The sequence below is a fragment of the Cnephaeus nilssonii genome, assembly GCF_951640355.1.
Source record: "Cnephaeus nilssonii genome assembly, chromosome: 3".
In the NCBI taxonomy this organism is placed as follows: Eukaryota; Metazoa; Chordata; class Mammalia; order Chiroptera; family Vespertilionidae; genus Cnephaeus; species Cnephaeus nilssonii.
This window is the reverse complement of record NC_137074.1, coordinates 55687012-55706811: the sequence shown is the minus strand read 5'-3', so window position 1 is coordinate 55706811 and position 19800 is coordinate 55687012. Positions and strand designations below refer to the sequence as shown.

General features: G+C 46.0%; 1 protein-coding gene across 3 annotated transcripts in view; it reads right to left on the bottom strand.

Annotated features, from left to right (window-relative positions):
• MYLK (myosin light chain kinase) overlaps positions 1-19800 on the bottom strand; it is a 264544-nt gene that overhangs the window by 191154 nt on the left and 53590 nt on the right. The window contains exon 2 of one of the 3 annotated variants that reach the window (XM_079766799.1): positions 13690-13843. The exons of the other annotated variants lie outside the window; for them this stretch is intronic. The gene's annotated coding sequence lies outside the window, so the exon portion shown is untranslated. The remainder of the gene's footprint in view (positions 1-13689; positions 13844-19800) is intronic. 3 annotated transcript variants of the gene reach the window in all.

Sequence of the window (19800 nt, the reverse complement as noted above, 5' to 3'; positions counted from 1 at the left end):
AGAGCCGACCAAACAGAGGACAGACTTCAAGAAGTAAACATAGCCCACCAGGCCAAGCCCCTATCTGCTTAAATCATCTTCTGGCACTTGAACTTATTTCTGCACTAGCTGTACATGGGCTTTCCTATTACAAGTCAAGAACTTCTCTAGGGAGCAATGCTTCCACGTACACAAATAAAGAGGAAGGCTCAGCTGTCAAATTATCTGCTCTTACTGCTTCTGCTCATCGAAAAGGGTTCTGTCATGTACTAGATTTGTGGGACAGGTGAGGAAGGATGCAAGGGAAAGAGCAGCTCCTAGGTCAGAGTGAACTATGAACTCTGGCCCTAAGCTGGGTGGGTAACTTGGAAATATGTGTTTTGCTTATCCTACAACTAACGGGGAAGCAGAGCTATAGTCACGTGTTACCCCTGGGTCACTTCTTCACCCGGCTGGGCCTACCTCAGCATCAGGGAATCTTCATTCACCAGGCAACTGGCAGAGCAATTGTCTTCAGCCTAGAATGTCCTTCTCCTTCCTTTTCAATAACTAGAGTGACCACATGACTCTTAGGACTCTTCTGAAAATAAAGAGTCATAATATTTATGCTGGGACTGTCCAGGGAAAGCAGAATGTATGTATGGCCACCCTAACCACTTCCACAGCCTCCCTAAGTCTAGAAGTGAGATGTGACTTCAAAGATGTCTTCCTGGGCACGTTCACCCTATTCTGGCCAAGCTCATGCTTCCCATGTCCTCAGTCCAGGAAACTGTTATTTCACACACTGGGTTATATTTGGACATGTTCTCATATGTGTTCTTGCTCCTTTTCTAAACAGTCTTGGTTGCATGAACTTTAAATTCACTCCAGTTCCCTTGTTCCATTCTCTTTTATCATTGTTCATAAACAATATTTGCTGAAAATCTGTTTGTGAATAGGATTACTGTGACTTTTTTCCTAATGTAAATACTATTACATATATACATATATATATATATATACACACATATATATATATATTTCTAATCTTTTCCTAAATATGTACTTTTTAAAACAAAATTAGATATATACATTATCATTGCCTTTATTTCATACTTTTCTTCAAGCTAAACCACAAACTTTATCCTGGTAATGGCATACTGTTCATAATCTCATTTTTTTAAAAATATTTTTTATTGATTTCAGAGAGGAAGGGAGAGGGAGGGAGAGATAGACACATGAATGATGAGAGAGAACATAATCTCATTTTTAATGATTCTATAATACTCCATCAAATGGATGCACCATAATCTACTCAATTGTGCCCTGTTATTTACCATTTAAGTTGCTTCCAATTCCATTAAAACAACATCAGAAGTTACAATTTCATGAACATAACTTTCCTTCCTTTTTGATTATTTCCCCAAGATATATTTCAAGAATTTCAATTACTGAATCAACGTGCATGAAATTTTTATGGCTCTTGAATCTGGGTCCTCTTGATTTCTGTCAACCTACTACCTAAGGCCAACTCCTAGCTCCCCAAATATTTTACTCTTTCCTCAGCTCCAGTTTAAGCTCAGACTCCTTGATCTGCTTGCCTGGTCTCAGGCAAGGTCAGGTTTGGCGTTCCTGCATAGTTTGAAGGGATGTGCACTTAAATATCAACAAGCTTAGGCAAGGTTTGGGAAGTGAAGCAAGCATGGAGCGAGACAGGAAAGCATCCAACCCCAAGGAGTCATGAAGTTCAAAACAAGTGCTGTTATCAAGCAAAACATGAGGCCTCTGCCCTCTCCTCTGTAATCCTGCCAGTGGGGCAGCTCTGCCAGTGGGGTAGCCCTTACCACCCAGCAGAGTCCTGCTCTAACCAACCTCAAGACCCCTCTTCTTTAAGGCCTTCCCAGCAGGATCTAAGATATGGGTTCATGAGAGCCCATCCAGGACAACTTTCGTATCTTATCCCACCAACCCATGATAAGATAGAAAAATTAGGATGACCCATGGAGTTTCCCATACAGCTCAATACACACTTTAATCTCAGTTTATGTCCTTCATATGCTTTTGGAATTAATGTATTCCTTCATGTAACTGTAAAAATGTCACGATTTTATTTAATTAGTAATTTGTTAATTTGTGTGTGTCCCCTCCTTTTTTTTTTTTTTTTTTTTTTTTTTTTGGAGAGCTCACTACCTGCCAAGTGCAATGCTAGACCCTGGGAGACACAGCAGTGAACACAATAGACAAAGGTACCTGTAGTGTGAACCCTGACAGTGAGCTTCTTTGTTTGTAATTTAAGTGCCTGATGTGAAGCTTTTGATTGCCAAGGCGCCCACTTCAAAGACATCCATCTGGAATAAACACGTTGCCAGCCTCGGGACTAGATGGAGACCCTGGCCATCTCACCCAGAACGATCCCTTGTCTTTAGAGAGCTTGGTTGGCTTAAATAACTGACCACTTGACAGCTTACTTTCCCTCTCCGCACTTTAATTCCTGCTCTTATGTTTTAAATTCACCAAGAAAGAGTGAACCCGTGAAACCCCAGGCACCCAACCCGGGATCCCAATAAAAGCAGAATTCCAGGTCCATGTTTGAAATTGTTCTCCCTCTCTCCCTCCCACTCCTTCTCTCCCTCCTCCTCCCCCCTCTACCCAGGACCTCTTGCTGTGTGGCCCGGGGCATGTAATGTACCCTCCAGGACCTGTGAGTAATAAACCTTGTGTTTTCTAAGTTCCCTGATGGTGGTTGCTTGGATGGATGGCTGTTGATGGATGGTGCAATCTTAATAAGAACCACAAGGGCCAGTCCAGCCACAACATTGGCTCGAGTCTGGGAAATGTCTGTGAGGGCTCCCCACAGGGAGTGCTGGGGGGCCCAGGTGAGTGTCCCCACACATTTCTAGCCAATAGCGTCACTATCAATAGACTGAGGCAAGCAGGAGACAGTGCCCGTGCCCAGAGAATGAGTTCTGACGGTGGTGGCTTTGTCTCCTCAGTGGTAGTGCCCTCCAGGGGGGCTCAGGCTTGTACATTTTTCTATCTCCATGGTGGAATGTCCTGCTCAGTCAGCCCTTGCTACATGTTTTCTGAAGACAGGGTTTCATAAAGACACCATTCGTGGGGGCCCTTCTTGTGTGCACAGCCGGGGCCAATGGACAGTGTGGAAGGGCTTGAAGTTAGCCAGATTCAGTGCCATGCTGCCTGGCTTCCAATCCTGGCTCTGCTGAGGGAGGGACCCTCAGCAAATTCTTTCATCTCTCTTAGCCTGATCCTCACTTGTCAAGTGGGGAGGGTGCTAACAGTACTTGCCTCAAGGGGCTATGAAGATTGGAGGCCTCAGTACAGTGCCTGACATGTCAGAAACCCCCAATAAATTAACCCAGTTAATTAAACCCCCAATAAATTAACCCAGTTGTAGCAATGACAACAGCATCAATTGGGTGCTAAATAAACCAGCTAAGTGGCAACTGTGTCAACATTAAACCAGGTGAAAGGTCACAGACCAGAGAACCCAGCTAAAATTAAAGATTCATTTGACTGGCCAGAAAGGCTAAGGATATAACAGGAAAATTAATCTGTATGGGAAGGAAGAAAACAAACCAGCCAGACTTTCTCTTTCTTCTCCACTGATGTCAATGATAGAAACGAATAGGATTTCATTTATGTCAATGATGGAAATATGGCAAAATGCTCCTGCCAACCCCAGGATACTCCAGAGCTGGGCACATGCCAGAACTCAACCATAAATGGCCAAGATGAGTTTAGGGGAACAGAACTGGGGATAAGCACACATAGTTCAGGGACTTTCCTGAAGTATCCACATTCCAGAGACAGGTAATTTTGGGTGCCACAGAGAGCTCTGGAATTGAAGAAGTCTGAGGGAGGATGGGGCAGGGTAGGAAACAGCAACCAGCAGAAGGACAAAGGCCAAATTTGTAGAGGTTGTTCTCAGCTCTGTGATTGAAATGGAATGATGTCCAGATTTAATATCAGTGGTGCAGATAAATAATGTCAGCAGACTGGATAATTAAAGATTTTTGGCTCAATTCTTCACTCTCTCACTTTCTGGAGGGAGGTTGAGAGAAAAAGGAGATGGGTCCAATAAACCAAGAATTCTCATGGTTTTAAGTATATTTTTAGTACTCCCTACATCTGGGATAGCAGAGACATTATTTCAGGATCAGATCCTAATCACACCCTTTACTTTGGGCTACATCACTCCCTAAAACTCTTTGAAGAAAATATAATTATTTTATAGATATGCACAGGCTAATTGAGACCACATTTAGGGAGTCTTTAGCTTCCAACAGAAGATGTTTCTGGGTAAGTGGAACAGATGCCACTAAACCAGTTACCACCACTCCTATTCCTTACCATCTCCCCAATTCTTTTCCCCACCTTCCCAGGGTTCCTCCCTGCACCTGCATCTGGGCCAGACCTGCTCTGCTCAGGACTGGAGCAAGACTAGGGGCCACAGTCAGGTCCTCATAGAGTAGTGCTGGACCCAGACACCTGTTTCCTCTTTGCTTTTTAAAGTGTGGGCTATTGACAAAGAAAAAGTGAACCACAGAACTACAGATACACTTAAGAGACCATGGAAATCTAATTCAATGTTCCCCGCAGTAGAAGAATTCTGTTCTGTCCCAAACTGGGCAACAGAGAGCCTGGTGTGTGTGCAGACAATTGCCAGAGCCTAGCAAGCCATGAGGCTGGTGATGCCATCAGGGTTAGAGGCAGGACTTAGCCAGGATCTTGGTGGGCCCCTTGTGAGACAGACAGACCTATGGGTGCCAGGAACTGCAGGCCTAGCGATGCAGTTGAGATGAATTCTTCCAGCCCACTTAGGGCAGGTCAGGTCAGGGTGCCCCAGAGTCAGGACACCCCCGTCACTCATGCAGGAACTCTCTCTGGGCATGTCTGACAGTAGAGAATTCTCAGAAAAGAGACAGGAAGGAATGGCAGGGAGGGAGTTCGGGTCACTGTGTTCAGCAGGGCTTGCTCTCTTAGGAGAAGTCTACAGCACCTCATTAGGGCTATCCGCCTCCATCACCCAGCTTCTGTAGAGAGCAGAAACAGAGGGGCTTTTTGTGGGGCCCTCGAGAGAGAGCCCAGCCAGGGCATCCCAAAAGGTGATCACCCAGATAACCCTGCAGAAGAAAGCTCCCACCCTCACAAGCAGTTCATTCCCTCCTGAGCTGAGCCATGATATGCCTCCCGCTCCCTGGACCCAATTTTGTTCCTGGGGTCACACAGAGTAAACTCTATTTTCCTACAAGACATGCCTGCAAATATTTGAAGACAGTCATCATTTATCCTTTACCCTTCTGCAGACAAAACACACTTGGCCCCTTCCACTGTTCCTACTCGGCATTGTTTCCAAACACTTCCACATCCTCTGGCACACACTAGTTTCACCATGACTCCCTGGGTATGACTCTGAGGACTGAAGAAAGAACACAGGAGCAAAGTGGTCAATGCGTAGGTTTGGATCCCAGGCCCATCATTCACTGTGCCTCAGTTTCCTCCTAAGCACCTCATAATCTTAGCTATGAGAATTACATCAATCGATTCATGGAGAACTCTTAGAACTGGCATCTGATAAACATCTAATTAAGTTTTTTTTTAAATATACTTTATTGATTTTTTTTTTTTACAGAGAGGAAGGAAGAGGGATAGAGAGTTAGAAACATCGATGAGAGAGAAACATCGATCAGCTGCCTCCTGCACACCCCCTACAGGGGATGTGCCCGCAACCAAGGTACATGCCCTTGACTGGAATTGAACCTGGACCCTTCAGGCCGCAGGCCGATGCTCTATCCACTGAACCAAACCGGTCAGGGCTCTAATTAAGTTTTAACTATTTCTTTTTAGAACAATGCTTAGTATATCAGAAGTATATAATACCTATGCAAATCCTGCATCTGGATATTCCAATTAAATTACTCACCAGCTTCCTTACTGATAAAATAACAATACAACCTCTGAGCTTTGATGAGGTAAGGAATGAGAAGCCTCCTGGTCAGGGGTTGGTGCATAACAAGGAGACAATAAACATCAGCTTCCTTTACCTTTGTACTGATGCTGTGGCTGGGAGCCCTCCTTCCTGGTCTCTGACTGTTCTGCAGGTCAGTCAGAGACCACTGACAGCCTTTGTTCCAAACTATCTTTTCAAGAATAGCTGTATCATAAACCTTGGAAGAAAGAGAGAGTGCCTGCCTTTGGAGCAAAGCACAGGCACATTTACTGTTCATTAGAAAAAACCTGTTCCCTAAGCTCAGGATTTCTCGCCACTGTGTGTGCAGGTGCCATCTGGCCTTCTGTATCACCCTCGGCAGATTGGAGCTCATAGAACCAATGCAAGAAAATGCTGATGCCCTGGTTCCGGTTATTATTGTGAATCAACGTCCTTTGTCCCCAACCCTTGGGTCTAGTCTTCCATGAGCAGTCATGAAACTGTGGCAGGATAACTTGTTCGCTTTCAAGTAGGTGAAATCTTAGACCTTCCATTGTTATTAACAACAACCTAGAAAAGAGATGGTGGCAAAATACACTCCTCCACGCCCCCTCCCCCAGCCCCCCACCCCCGCAGTCCTTATCTTAAACTATCATCAACCCCATTACATTCTGTCCATAGTTAACTGGTTTTTTAAAAATTCTGAGTGAAGGCTTTCTCCTTATTTATTCCCTTATTATTCATGTTGATTTTTCATCTTCTTGATTTTAATCAAAAGTTCCACTCATTTGTGGTCCTTCTAACACTTTTTCTGGCGTAAGACATCTTTCAGACTTGAAGTTCCCCTTTCAAGCTCCCTTGTCTGAGCCACACAGACTCTAGTCTCTCTTCTCATTCCACTCACTCCTCCTGTCATACCAGGTAGACCATCGGTCTAAATCGAGATTTTCATCCATGGCATCAGACACTGGATTTGTACAGGGGTGGACAAAAGTAGGTTCACAGTTGTAAGTACACAAAACAGAGTTCATTCTTGTATTATTTTTTATTAACTCTTGTGTTATTTGTATTACAACTGTAAACCTCCTTTGCCCACGAAACTCACAAGCTTCTACCTTTATTGGATTTGTGGCAAAAGAATTTTAAGTTCTACCATCATCCTAGGATGCTCTTCATTCTCTCCTCACCCTCCACTGAGAGCACTGAGTGGGCTTTTCTTACTAACCACTCCCACTCTCCCTCCCCACCCCAAAAAAAGGTGGGGATGTGTGACCTGGTAGATATGACAAAGGTGAAGGTCAGCAGGACTCCAGCTGGTGTAGTTAGAAAAAAGCGGTAAGAACACCCACGTCCTTCTGGGAAATATGGCCTAGAACCTCTAAAGCTATAACCCTGAGCAAGCTAAGATCTGAATGGAACAGAAAAGTGTAAATACTGCCATGTATGTGCTCCAGACTCACCTCGGGCATTAAGAAAGAAAGGAACACAGTTAGGGACAATGTTATAAAATATAATTTCAACTCATCCCAGCCAGTTTAGTGGGAGGATGGTAGGTATGCAAGCTGTCAGTCATTCTAAATCTTCCATGTGGTCTTTACCACTGTCCCTGCCACCCCTGTCATGCATTTTCAGTTCAAGGATTCATGTGCATGATAAACTCTAGCTTTTTGTTGATGCCCATTGACTATTCAGCTAAGCATTTTATAATTACCCTCCCTCTCCACTACAAAACTGAGTAAATCTAGGTCTCAACATCTGGTATTACGTTATAAGTCATGATTCTTTTCAAAAATAAATGAAAATAAATAAGCCAATAAATCTCTTTAACTACAATGCTTTTCTCTTATTCATCTTTCTAATTAGGGAGGGGGGTTATTTTTAGATTTATTTAAAATAAATCCTACTGTCTAAAGATTTCTTAAAATATTTTTAAGTATGTCCCAAGACCTCAACATCTGTTTATAAGTTACTTGCAGAACTGTGGCAGTTTTCTTTCTTTTGAAAAATAATTAATCTGTGATGGCGTTAATGGGTATAAAATGAACAAAAACAGCTTTTATCTCAACATAGTTTTAGCAGTAAGCTTGGACTTTATCAGGCCCCATGATCAGGGATCGCCTGGAAAAGTTTAGTAATTAGGTTCCCAGGATAACTCCAGGGGATGGGCCCTCAGCTTGCAGGCTTATTACTAGTTTAAACTCTGCAGGGCCAGGGATCCACCCACATCCCAGGACCAGAATCTCCTTTGTGCTGTAGAGGACTCTCAAGTTCTGGTCCTGCCTCCTCAGGCTGGCCTTCCATCTCTTCAAAGTTCTCACAGTGCCCCAACCAGAGACTGTTCCTATGCTTTCCTATAATCCTACGGGTCCTCTGGTTTCACCATGTGTGTGTAAGAGACAGAACAGGATCCAAACCCTATACGTAGTAGACTCCCGATTGCCAGAAAACTCATCTCTCTCCCTATTCAGATTAACTCCCAATGTGCCCAGCCCGTAATGGTCTTCTAGGCTGTTCCATCACAGATAATGCCCCTAGTCAGGGACAGCCACACCTTCAGGCCCAGGTCCCATCCCCACCTAGACACAGACAAATGGAACCCAGTCAAGGGAAGAGGCCACAACTGTCCTGAAACACTGCCCAGAGACTTCCTCCCCAGACACAGGTCCCATTGGGATTCTATTATTTGTGAGGATCTGACCTGGTGGTTCTGAATCAGGTGCCTCTAAGGAAAGCCATGAGAGGCTCCTCCACCCTTCTTCAGCCACAGCAGGTGTCATATATACTTTGTAGAGGTGGAAGGTACAGAATCCAAGTGCTCAATCAATGACCATTCAGAGAGCTCATACTGACCTTTCAGTGCCGTTCTTTCTGAGGTTGGCGCTGTATTAGTGACTACATTTAAGAGGCTAATAGTTCCCTAAATCCAGAGTCTGACACTTCTGTGTTTGCTTCCTGCTCCTCCCATCTGTCTTCTCCTCTGCCACCCAATCTTTTCTACTCAGAATTGGAACATCATTAGCCTCCTTGTCTAGAGTGGGACTGGTCCTACCCCTTCCTCAGCAACACTGTCCCACAGCCCCCATGATAGACAACTCCAAAAGTAGCTCCTACAAGGAAGTGTCCCCTTGTACCTCAACCTGCACATAGCACAGCTTTGCCAGTAGGCAATTAGGTCACAGCTTTGAGTGGCTCCAAGCGCAAGCAGAAGAACCTGACATAATCCCTGGCTTCAGTGAGCTCCCAGGCAAATGGGAGAGGACAAGCCCCGTGAGTACATGAGAAACCAGGAAATTATCAAGAGGACACAGCTTGATAATTGACTTAAAGGCCCACCCCCTCCTAATGGAAAGACTTTCTTCTCTTGGTTTGTAGGATGCTGCGCTCCTCTCATTTTTCTTCATACTTCCCCTTCCTGGTCTCTAAATGATGGGTGTGCTCACTCCCGAGGGAATCAAATCCAGTCCCATGGGTTTATATACCACCTAGAAGTCGAAGACTCCCAAGCACATTTCCCCTTTCAACCTCTCTGCCAACCATCCGTCTACTCCATATCTCCACTGGTTTATCAAACAAGATCGCTGAATATTCCCCAGCCAAATGTGTTCCTCCCGCAGCACTTCCCACCCAGGCAAAGGCCCCATCATCCATCCAAATAGTCAGTTTACGAGCCACCGCTTGCTCCCTCCCTCACTTTCTCACTCCACTCCAATCCACCAGCAACTCCCGTTGGCTCTACCTTCAATCTGATCACTCCTTTCCACCTTCATGTCACCAGCCATACAAGCCACCAGCATCATGCTCTTAAAGCACTACAAACTGCTCCCCTATTTCCACACCTGTTTCCCTACAGTCTATTCTCCACACAGCAGTCAGATCATGACGCTCCCTGACTCAACACCCTCCAATGACTGCCCATTACACACGGAATAAAATCAAAACTCCTTACCATGGCCTATAAGGCCACCTCACCCAGCCCTAACTATTGCTCCAAACTCACCTGTTATCATGTTGTGCCACACCATCCACTTCAGTGCTTGCTGTTCCTCCAACCACACCATGTGCACTCCTGCCTTAGAACGTTTGCGGTAGCCAGTACTTCTGCCTTGAATAGGGTTCTTCCTCTAGATTTCAAGACTCACTTCCTCACATCTCATCTCCACAGAGACCTCCCTTGACTATCTGAAGATCCTATATAAAATAACCCTCTACCCCAATCCTTCCATCCCCTAACCATGCTCTATTTTTCTTCACTGTACAATAAATTCAATGCCAGACATTACTGTCTTCCTTTCTCATGAGAATGGAAATTACACAAGAGCAAGGAGTATATGATGAACATTAATTAGATCAATGTTAACCACGTTGACATGGATTACATTCTTTTCTTGGAAAGGAGACGGAATTTCTCATAGAAACAATAATATAAGAGATGGATATAATACTGATGAAGGCCCTAACGCTCAATTTTTGAAGAAATACAGTAATGCCCTTTTATTCAAAGGGGATATGTCTCAACACCCCCTGTGGATGTTTGGAACCACGGATAGTACTAAACCCTATTTATATGGTGTTTTTTCCTATACATACATACCTTTTCACTTAAAGGAAGCACTTGATGGCTTCTCATTAGCATATCCAAATCACCAGCATCACTACTCTTGCTCTTTGGGCCATTATTAAGTTAAACTAAAGGCCCGGTGCATGAAAATTCATGCACTCAGGGTGGGGGGGGGGGGTCCCTCAGCCCGGCCTGCACCCTCTAGCAGTCTGGGACCCCTCAGGGGATGTCCACCTGCCAGCTTCTTTTAAGCCAGCAGGTGGACATCCCCTGAGGGCTCCCGGGCTGCCATAGGGATGTCTGATCAGGCCTAAGCTGGCAGTCAGACATCCCTCTGGCAGCCAGGGAGCCCTTGGGGGATGTCCAACTGATGGCTTAGGCCTTTTCCCCACGGGAAGCGGGCCTAAGCCGTCAGTCGGACATCCTTAGCGCTGCCAAGGAGGCAGGAGAGGCTCCCGCCACCGCTGCTGCGCTCACAGCTGTCAGCCTGACTTGGGGCTAAGTGGAGCTCCCCCTGTGGGAGCGCACTGACCACTAGGGGGCAGCTCCTGCATTGAGCATCTGCCCCCTGGTGGTCAGTGCGCGTCATAGCAACCGGTTGTTCCCGGTGGTTCCACTGTGAGGGTCAATTTGTATATTGCCCTTTTATTATATAGGATAAGGGCTACTTGAACACAAGCACTACGCACTGAGATGCCACAACAGCCAATTTGATAACCTAGACAGTACTATGTGACTAACAGGCAGAGAACGTATACAGTGTGGATACACTGGACAAAGGGATGATTCATATTGCAGGCCGGATGGCGCTGGATGCCTTGCGATTTCATCAAAATGGCACACAATTTAAATCTTGTAAATTGTTTATTTTTGGAATTCCCCATTTAATATTTTCAGACCACAGTTGACCACAGGTAACTGCAACCGCAGGAAGCAAAACTATGGATAAGGTGGGACTACTGTATCATTAAACCCCATACTTAGTTACAAGTTATATATGAAGCAATATAAAGTTCTCTAAGACACACTTGCATTTAGTAGAAGAATCACAATGAAGCCTATGTGAATATAATTTGATGTGATAGAATATCACACTTTATTGTTCAAAGTTACTTTATCAAAAGCAGAATGGCCCAGTTCAGTGGTTAAATAATGACCCATGAACCAGGAGGTCATGGTTCGATTCTTGATCAGGGCACATGCTTGGGTTTTGGGCTCCATCCCCAGTAGAGGCATGCAATAAGCAGCCAATCAATGATTCTCTCTCATCATTGATGTTTCTATCTCTCCCTCTCCTTCCCACTCTCTGAAATCAATAAACACACACACACACACACACACACACACACACACTCACACACAGCAGAATGAACATCTTCATTAAGGTTATGGAATTCAGATAAGGGATTTTCCACAGGCATCTCTGAAAAAATGTGTGGAGGAGATTAAAAAATACTTGCCCTGTTGAGAAGTCTATCAAGAAATGTGTCTTGCCATGTCTGGTTTGGCTCAGTGGATAGAGCGTTGGCCTGCGGACTGAAAGGTCCCGGGTTCGATTCCGGTTGAGGGCATGTACCTTGGTTGTAGGCACATCCCCAGTGTGGGGTGGGCAGGAGGCAGCTGATCGATGTTTCTCTCTTATTGATGTTTCTAACTCTCTATCCCTCTCCCTTCCTCTCTGTAAAAAAATCAATAAAATATATTAAAAAAAAAAAAGAAATGTGTCTTGCTAAAAGTTCCTGCTTCATCTATGAGTGGCCCATAAGCTCAGACTTTAAGGGACTCCAGAGAAGGGCACCTTGTTCAGAACCACCTCCACACTGACAGGTGTGCTGCTACGCCTTTGCTCAAGAGGCCTGTTTCCTCTTTGAGCAGGAAAAGGAGCACTGGACCTTAGCCAAGGCAAACCTACCTCTACAATAAAGGGGCTTGTATTAATGTTTCCATCCGCTGATCTGCCTCTGCTGCTTCACAATGTGCCTTCAGGCTTTGCCTTTCAAGGGAACCATGTTCACATATATAGTGTACACTTTGATCCCGCCTCCCTTGAATCCTAAAGTAATGCCTCCCATCTCAGCCATAGGGTTTGTGTTTTCTTTCAAGTGGTAATAGGACACTGCTTTTTCCCTTTATCAGCCACTTTAGAGTCCAACCTTACAGTCACTTTTTTAAAAATTCCTTTAAAGTTTCAGGATTTATTTTCTTAACAAAACAGCACAACCTACATTCTTATTTTGTTTTTTGAAGTAGTCTTAAGAAGTTATTCTCTCACTTCAGAGGTGGGACTCTAGATCAAAGCAGCTTTATAAAACTGCAGGCCATGCTTCCTTTCTCTAGTCACTCTTTTTCCTCCTCTTCCTCACTTTCTTTGTTTATTTAGAACTGGGTCAGCCTCCTTTGCCCTAAGAATGAACAGAGTGCCCCCAGGCTGATGACCCTGAAGTGCTGTACCTGTGAGACCCTAAGGAGACAATGAGGAAGCAGAGGTAAACCATCTTCCCCATGAGCCAAAGCTACAGAAAGCAATGGACCCCTGCCCCAAAAGATCACTCACATTATTGAGAATACTTATCATTGTATAGAAGCCCAAAAAAGGCACCATCTTTGTTAAACAGACTCTCTCAATACTATGCCCATATGGAACTTCTCACTGAACAAAGTGAAGATGACCACGTCTGGGAAGCAGGGCTCATGGGAAATCTTGGCCAGGCCCTGCAATAGCTCAGTCCCACTATTAACACAGACTTCTACCTGTGCTCCAAGCCCGATAATGTCTGCTTGCTAAAAAACCACAAAGCCAGAAGGAAATCAAAACCAAATAGTGTTCATCAGGGCAGCCTCCTAGAGCATCAGAAGGAGGGCGGTTTTTGCCAATTTGGAAGATGGGAGTACCAAGCAGAGTTTGGCAGTGTGAACAGTTTCTAGCAGACGCCAGGGCACCCAGCAGGCACTCAATCAACCTGGTTCCCTGGCTGGCTCCGACGACCATTCCCACACCAGTTCTAGAATTCTGACCAGCTAATAAGCCAAGGTCAACAAGCAGAGCTAAAGCGTGCTGACTTCACCCCCACCTGCCTGGGCCACCTGACCAGGTGCCAGCTCACCTTGGGGCACGGGTCTCTCCTGGCAGCCCAGGGAGACACACAGGTCTCCTCCCTGCAGCCTCCTCAGGTTGGACTGAGGAGGAATGGTCAACAGCATAGTTTAAACTTTGCTCACTCACCGTCTCCTCAGCTGTTTGTTGTGGCAACTGGGCGGGGAGGACAAGGAAAGAGGTCTGCCTCCCTGTAGGTTCAGGAAGCCCTCGGCCTAGGAGTGCCTAAAGTTGTTCTGAACTGCAGCAGAGGCAGCCAATTTGGGAGCCACCTGGCTGGTTCCTGGTGGGAAGGAGAAAAGGAAAGCCAAGTCGGGGACAGACATGCAAAAGGGAGTGGGAGCAGCTGGGAGGAGCACATCTCTCAGAGAGGCTGCGTGGAGAAGTCCCAGAGACAACAGTTGCTTCTATTGTGGACTGTAGGGGGGTCTGGGTTTAGAGTTTAGAACAACAGTTACAGGAGAACCAGAACGAGGTGCTTTCTTCCTCCACAGAAGGTGGATGTGGAGAACTGAGGAGGGTGGAGCTGGGGTGAGGTCGCAGAGTCTGGGGAGAGGCTCTGGCAGGGGTGAGGGAGGAAGGTCATGAGCAGGTTAGGTGGCCCATTGGAGCCTCTGGAGGGAGCTGGCTCCTGGGCAATCCAGGGCCCCACTCAGTGACAGGGCCAGGGAAGGAGGATCTGAAAGCACAGGAAGAAAATACACACACCTGGCAGAGGTCTGTCCTCAGAAGTGAGTGATCCGCTCTACTGCCCTAGGGTCTAGCCCACATCCCCTGCTCCCCCAGGGCCCCCACCCAGGTAGCCCACAGGGCTCTGCCCTCAGCCTGGCCCAGGCTCCTGCAGTCCACCCCTTCTCCCTTCAGAAACTCCTGTTTCCCTCCACAGCAGATTTTACATACTTCTTCAGAGGGAAACAAATGCTTACAGTAAGTAGTAAATCAATTCTCTCAAAAGTGCAAATGACTGTTCTCTGAGCCCTTTACATGCAGCCCTTCCAGAGAGCTATTCATTTGCAAAGGTTAGTTTGTAAACCTGGAGGAAATCAAGCTCTCATGGTGGAATTTCAGCAGAGACATTCACAACAAAAGGTCCTTATACATCCCTTAAACTGCACAGGAGGTCTTGACGGGGAGACCCTAGGTCTAGGGTGGTGGTCTCTCCACACCATGAGGCATGCTTTGGGAGGAAATGGAAGTGACCGGCCCATCAGAGGAAGGGTGGAATCCCCACGCTGTTACAGCCCCGCGGCGAGATGTTCTTTTCCACCGGGACAGGGATCTTCAGCAGAAAGCTGATACCAAGAGTGCCAGCCCATCTGCACCCAGCTGCTCCTGGGAATCTGTGTGGTCACAGGGCCAGGTGGGAGCTAAAGCAGGATGGAGTTTCTATAAGTAATGGTTTCTGCGTTTCTCATGGGCTAAACCAGTCGGTCCCAGTAGAATTTCTCTTGGCCCAGCAAGCTCAGCCCATCTGCTGCCTGGAACTCTCCGGTGAGGGCTCAGGCCTGTCAGTGGCTCATAGTTCCTTGATCTCTCGACTCTACCTCCAGCTTGAGCACACCTGGCACCTCATCCTCACAAGCCACCCTTCCACTCGCCGCCAGCAAAAAGAGCCTCCTTGCCTGCTGCTCCTCCTGTGCCGCAGGCCCAGCACCTGTCCTGTGCCCACACGAGAGGCCCTGGCTGCGCCACCACATCTGTTTTTTTGCCTGGCTGACTAGGCCACTCCTTCCTATAACCCTTTCACAACTCAACCTGTACCAAAGATGCTTCTCTAAGGACTTGGCGTTACTCACAAGAAAATGTAAAAAAGTAAGCTACTGATTATTTAAAAACCAAAACTGTATAAAAGCTGGTAATATATGCAAAATAGTATTCTAAGCTAATTTTGCAACCTTATCAACCATTACATCTATCTCCAAGGATGCAAAGCCACTTCATCAGGAAACAGGGCCCTCCACCAGTGCTAATCTCCACAAAGGACTGGACATCACGATGGGCAATCACACCCATAGAGTTTTCACAAAGAATTATTTGCCATTTGGTCACTTGTTAATATCAACATATAATGAAAGCAAGAAAATATTAAAATAAGACTTGGAATTTTTGTAGGGAGCTAAAGCAATGTGGTTGCAGGGTGTGTACGTCTAGTTGCTTAGTACAAGACACAGTGGTCCTCAGAGGAAAGCTGTGCTGTCCCCCATTCTGTGGGGAAGGTGGGAGAGGGAAAGGTGGGAGAAGGAGCAGTACTGGGGGGCAGTGGGATTATTGATTGCTCTAATGACTGAGGACAGGGTAAAGGGACAGAATGGTGAATATCCTACATTAAACAGATGCTCATTATAAAGAACTAGAGGCCCAGTGCACAAATTCATGCAAGGGTGGGGTCCGGCCAGCCTGGCCCCAATCGGGGCAGATCGGGGCCGGGCCTGTGGGCAGGAAGAGATGTCAGGAGGTTGACCGGTCAGCCCGCCCCCATCAGGGCCCAATCAGGGCTGGGCCAGCTGAGGGGAGAGGCCGCAGGCGATTGGCCAGTGGGCCCCGCCACCAATTGGGGTGGGAGGGCCATTGGGGGCAGGTTCAGCCATGAGGAGAAGCTGTGGGTGGTAGGCTGACCAGCCCCACCCCCAAATAGGGTGAGGGGAGCCAATTGGGGGCCAGCAGCATGGGGGGGAGGGGACATGGGTGGTTGGCCGGCTAGCCCTGTCCCTGATTGGAGTGGGGGACCCTATCAGGGGTGGAGCTGGCTGGGGGGAGGGGCCTTGGGTTGATCAGGGTGTTGGGGGCTCATTGGGAGTGGGGCCAGCTGGGGGGAGGGGCTGCAGGAGGTTGGCTGGCCGGCCCCACCCTCTATTGGGATAAGGGGGGCAATCAGGGGTGGGGCCAGCCAGGGGGAGAGGCTGCAGGCCAATCAGAGTGGTAGGGGCCAGAACGAGCCAGTTCACTGGCTGCAGTGGGTGTCATAGCGGCCGGTTGTTCAGGTCGTTACGGCGTTACAGTCACTGGCTTTTTGTACATATAGATTGTTAGTCTAAAATGCTAATATTGCCCTGTTGAGAAACACTGGAAGAGGAATCAGTAATTAGCATGGCTCTTCTAATGCCTGTTCTTTAATACCAATTAAGTCTTCACAGGAAGTTGACAGAAGTGACCACAAGAATGTCTGCTCTGGGAAGTACAGATGAAGTGAAATGCCAAGCTTCTGATGTGCCAATCCTGCTGGTAGTGGCATGCATATCACCTATGAGGGGTTGGAGCCTGACCGGGTATTGTTGGCTAGACAGAAAGCTGGACACTGGTGAGCTATAGGTAAGCCAGTGGAAAGGAGTGACCTTTCCTGTTTTTTATTTCTTCCCAAATCTAAATGAGGACACACAGCTGGGACACCAGAACTGCACATTCACACATCACAGGAGGAACTATTTTTGTGCAGAGCAGTGGTTCTCAAAGTGTGGTCCCACTAGCATCACCTGGAACATGTTAGAACTACCCCAAACCTGCGGAATAGAAACTCTGAGAGTGAGGTCCTATGATCTGTTGTAACAAGCCTCCAGGTAATTCTGATGCTGGTTCAAGTTTGAGAACCACTGGTGTAGATGGGTTGGGGCTAACTATGGCAATCAGTCATAAGGTGTTTTATACATGCTGCCTCAACCTCTGTTTCTATTAGACTCTGAGAAGGAGGGGGATGTGGCCAGCAAATGATCAGAGGTGAAGGGCCTAAAGAGGAAAGACCTCGGTGAGGAGAAATTGGGGCAAAGAGTAAATTATCAGAGCCCAATCTAAGTCTCCAGTTTGATTAACCATCCTATAAGAATTTTGTTCTTAATTTAACTTGCATTTCTCTTTGAATAGCCAATATACCTACATGGTTCGAAATTCAAATGATACACAGGGATATGCAGTGAAAGTCTCTCACCAGCCCTGCTTCCAGGTACCCAGCTCCAACTTCCCTTTCTCAGAGGCAGCTAGTGATATCACCAGTGTCTTCTAGAAACATGTCATAAACATTCCTGTATGTTTTCATCCCTTTATGAAAAGGGATGAAACTTTATCTTAAATACAAATGATAGCATATTATATATGATGTCCCATACTTTGCTCTTTCTACTTAATGTATTTCTTGTTTTTTTCCACAGCAGAAATAATAAAACCCACTCGAGGACTTTTGAGTGTCTGAGAACATTCAACACTCCAGGGGCACGTGCATCTTCCCTGCAGAGGGGAGCATCTCCTAGGCCAGTGGTTGGCAAACTGCGGCTCGGGAGCCACATGCGGCTCTTGGGCCCCTTGACTGTGGCTCTTCCACAAAATACCACGGCCTGGGTGAGTCTATTTTGAAGAAGTGGTGTTAGAAGAAGTTTAAGTTTAAAAATTTTGGCTCTCAAAAGAAATTTCAATCGTTGTACTGTTGATATTTGGCTCTGTTGACTAATGAGTTTGCCGACCACTGTCCTAGGCCATCATGTGATTCGCGCAGATTTCCTTGCAGGAAAATAGTCCTGAAATTCTCATTTTAGAGAACTCTCCATAGGCCCTTAATAAAGATTGTTTTATAACAAAAAGACTCTCAAGTCATAAAAGTCCAAGAGTAATACTATCAGAAAACACCAGCACCTAATGAGTCAGGCGGTCCAGGGAAGTTACACATTAGAGGGGGGCATGAACACTGAAGAGAATTCAATGCAATAAGGGGATATGGGATATTTTTATCTATAAGGCTAATAATCATAAAGCACATTTGATCTATAGGAATGAACAAAATACATGTAAGGATAAAGATAGGAACTAGTTAAGACCACTTAGTAGAAGTCAGTTTTCAACACTTAGAACCACATATATAACACAGAAAACAATAATACATATAATGTCTATCCTTCTACCAGCTTCAGTTATAGTAGCATTTCCTTCAGAATTATTTTTTGTTCTGTCTGTCCTTCAACACTATCAGTAAGATGTCTTGTTCCTCCCTGATTCCTGACAAATTTTTATCAATGTACCTTTGTACCTAAAGCATGAAGGTTTCTTTTTAATAACAGCTTTATCGAGATATAATTCATGTACCATATAATTCACCCATTTAAAGTGTACAGTTTTTTAAGTATAGTCAGAGTTGTACCACTATCACCACAATGCATTTTGAACATTTTCATCACCCTAAAAAGAAATCCTGTACTCATTTGCAGTCACTGCCCATAATTTTCCATGTCACCAGCCAGCAATCTACTTCCTGTTTCTATGGATAAAGGATGCTTCAACAGACTCATCAGCAATTCAACACAACTAAGGAAACAAAATCAGTGATCTTAAAAATAGGTCAACAGAATTGTGGGAGGTGAGAGGAACAAAGAATCTAAGAACTATGGAATAATATCAAATGGCCTACATATATGTAATTGGAACCCTAGAAAAAGAAGAAATATATATTGGGGGAAAAGAAATAATGGCCAAGCCCTGGCTGGGTGTCTTAGTTGGTTGGAGTGTCATCCCATACACCAAAAAGGTGGTGGGTTTCATTTCTGGTCAGGCCACATACCTGGGTTGCGGGTTCGATCCCTAGTCAAGGCATGTACAGGAAACAACAGATTGATGTTTTTCTCTCATATTGATGTTTCTCTCTCTCTCTCCTCTCTCTCTCTCTCTCTCTCTCTCTCTCTCTCTCTCTCTCTCTCTCCCCCCTCCCTCCCTCCCTCCCTTCCTCCTCCTCCTCCTCCTCCTCCTCCTCCTCCTCCTCCTCCTCCTCCTCTTCCTCCTCCTCCTCCCTGTGGGTTGCTTTGTAGCTCCTAACAGATAGCCCAGTGCTGGTCACAGACAGCATCTGACATTGACTTAACATGAAAGTCCCCTCCAAAAGGCCCCAGAACCAACATACCTGGTGGCCACCTTCAGACCACATCAGAGCACAACCCAATTAGCTCCACTAATGGCACAGCCAAAAGGAGATCTCAACAGGCACAAGACTCTGATGGGGTGAATTCCACTCTGTGGGATCAGCCCTCGCACAGCAGCTTGTACACTGTGGTCAGGGCAAATCCTCATAGTCAGCCAGTGTGAGAGTCAACCCCACCCATGTATGGGCTAATAGCAATCAAGACTCAACTATAACAGAAGGGCTCAAATAACCTACATAAGGGACATTGCTGGAGCACTTAACTCAGGTGATCAGGGAAACTGTGCCATTCAGCCCCATAGGACACCTATGACACTACCAAGACTGGGACACATAGCAGATCTACCTAA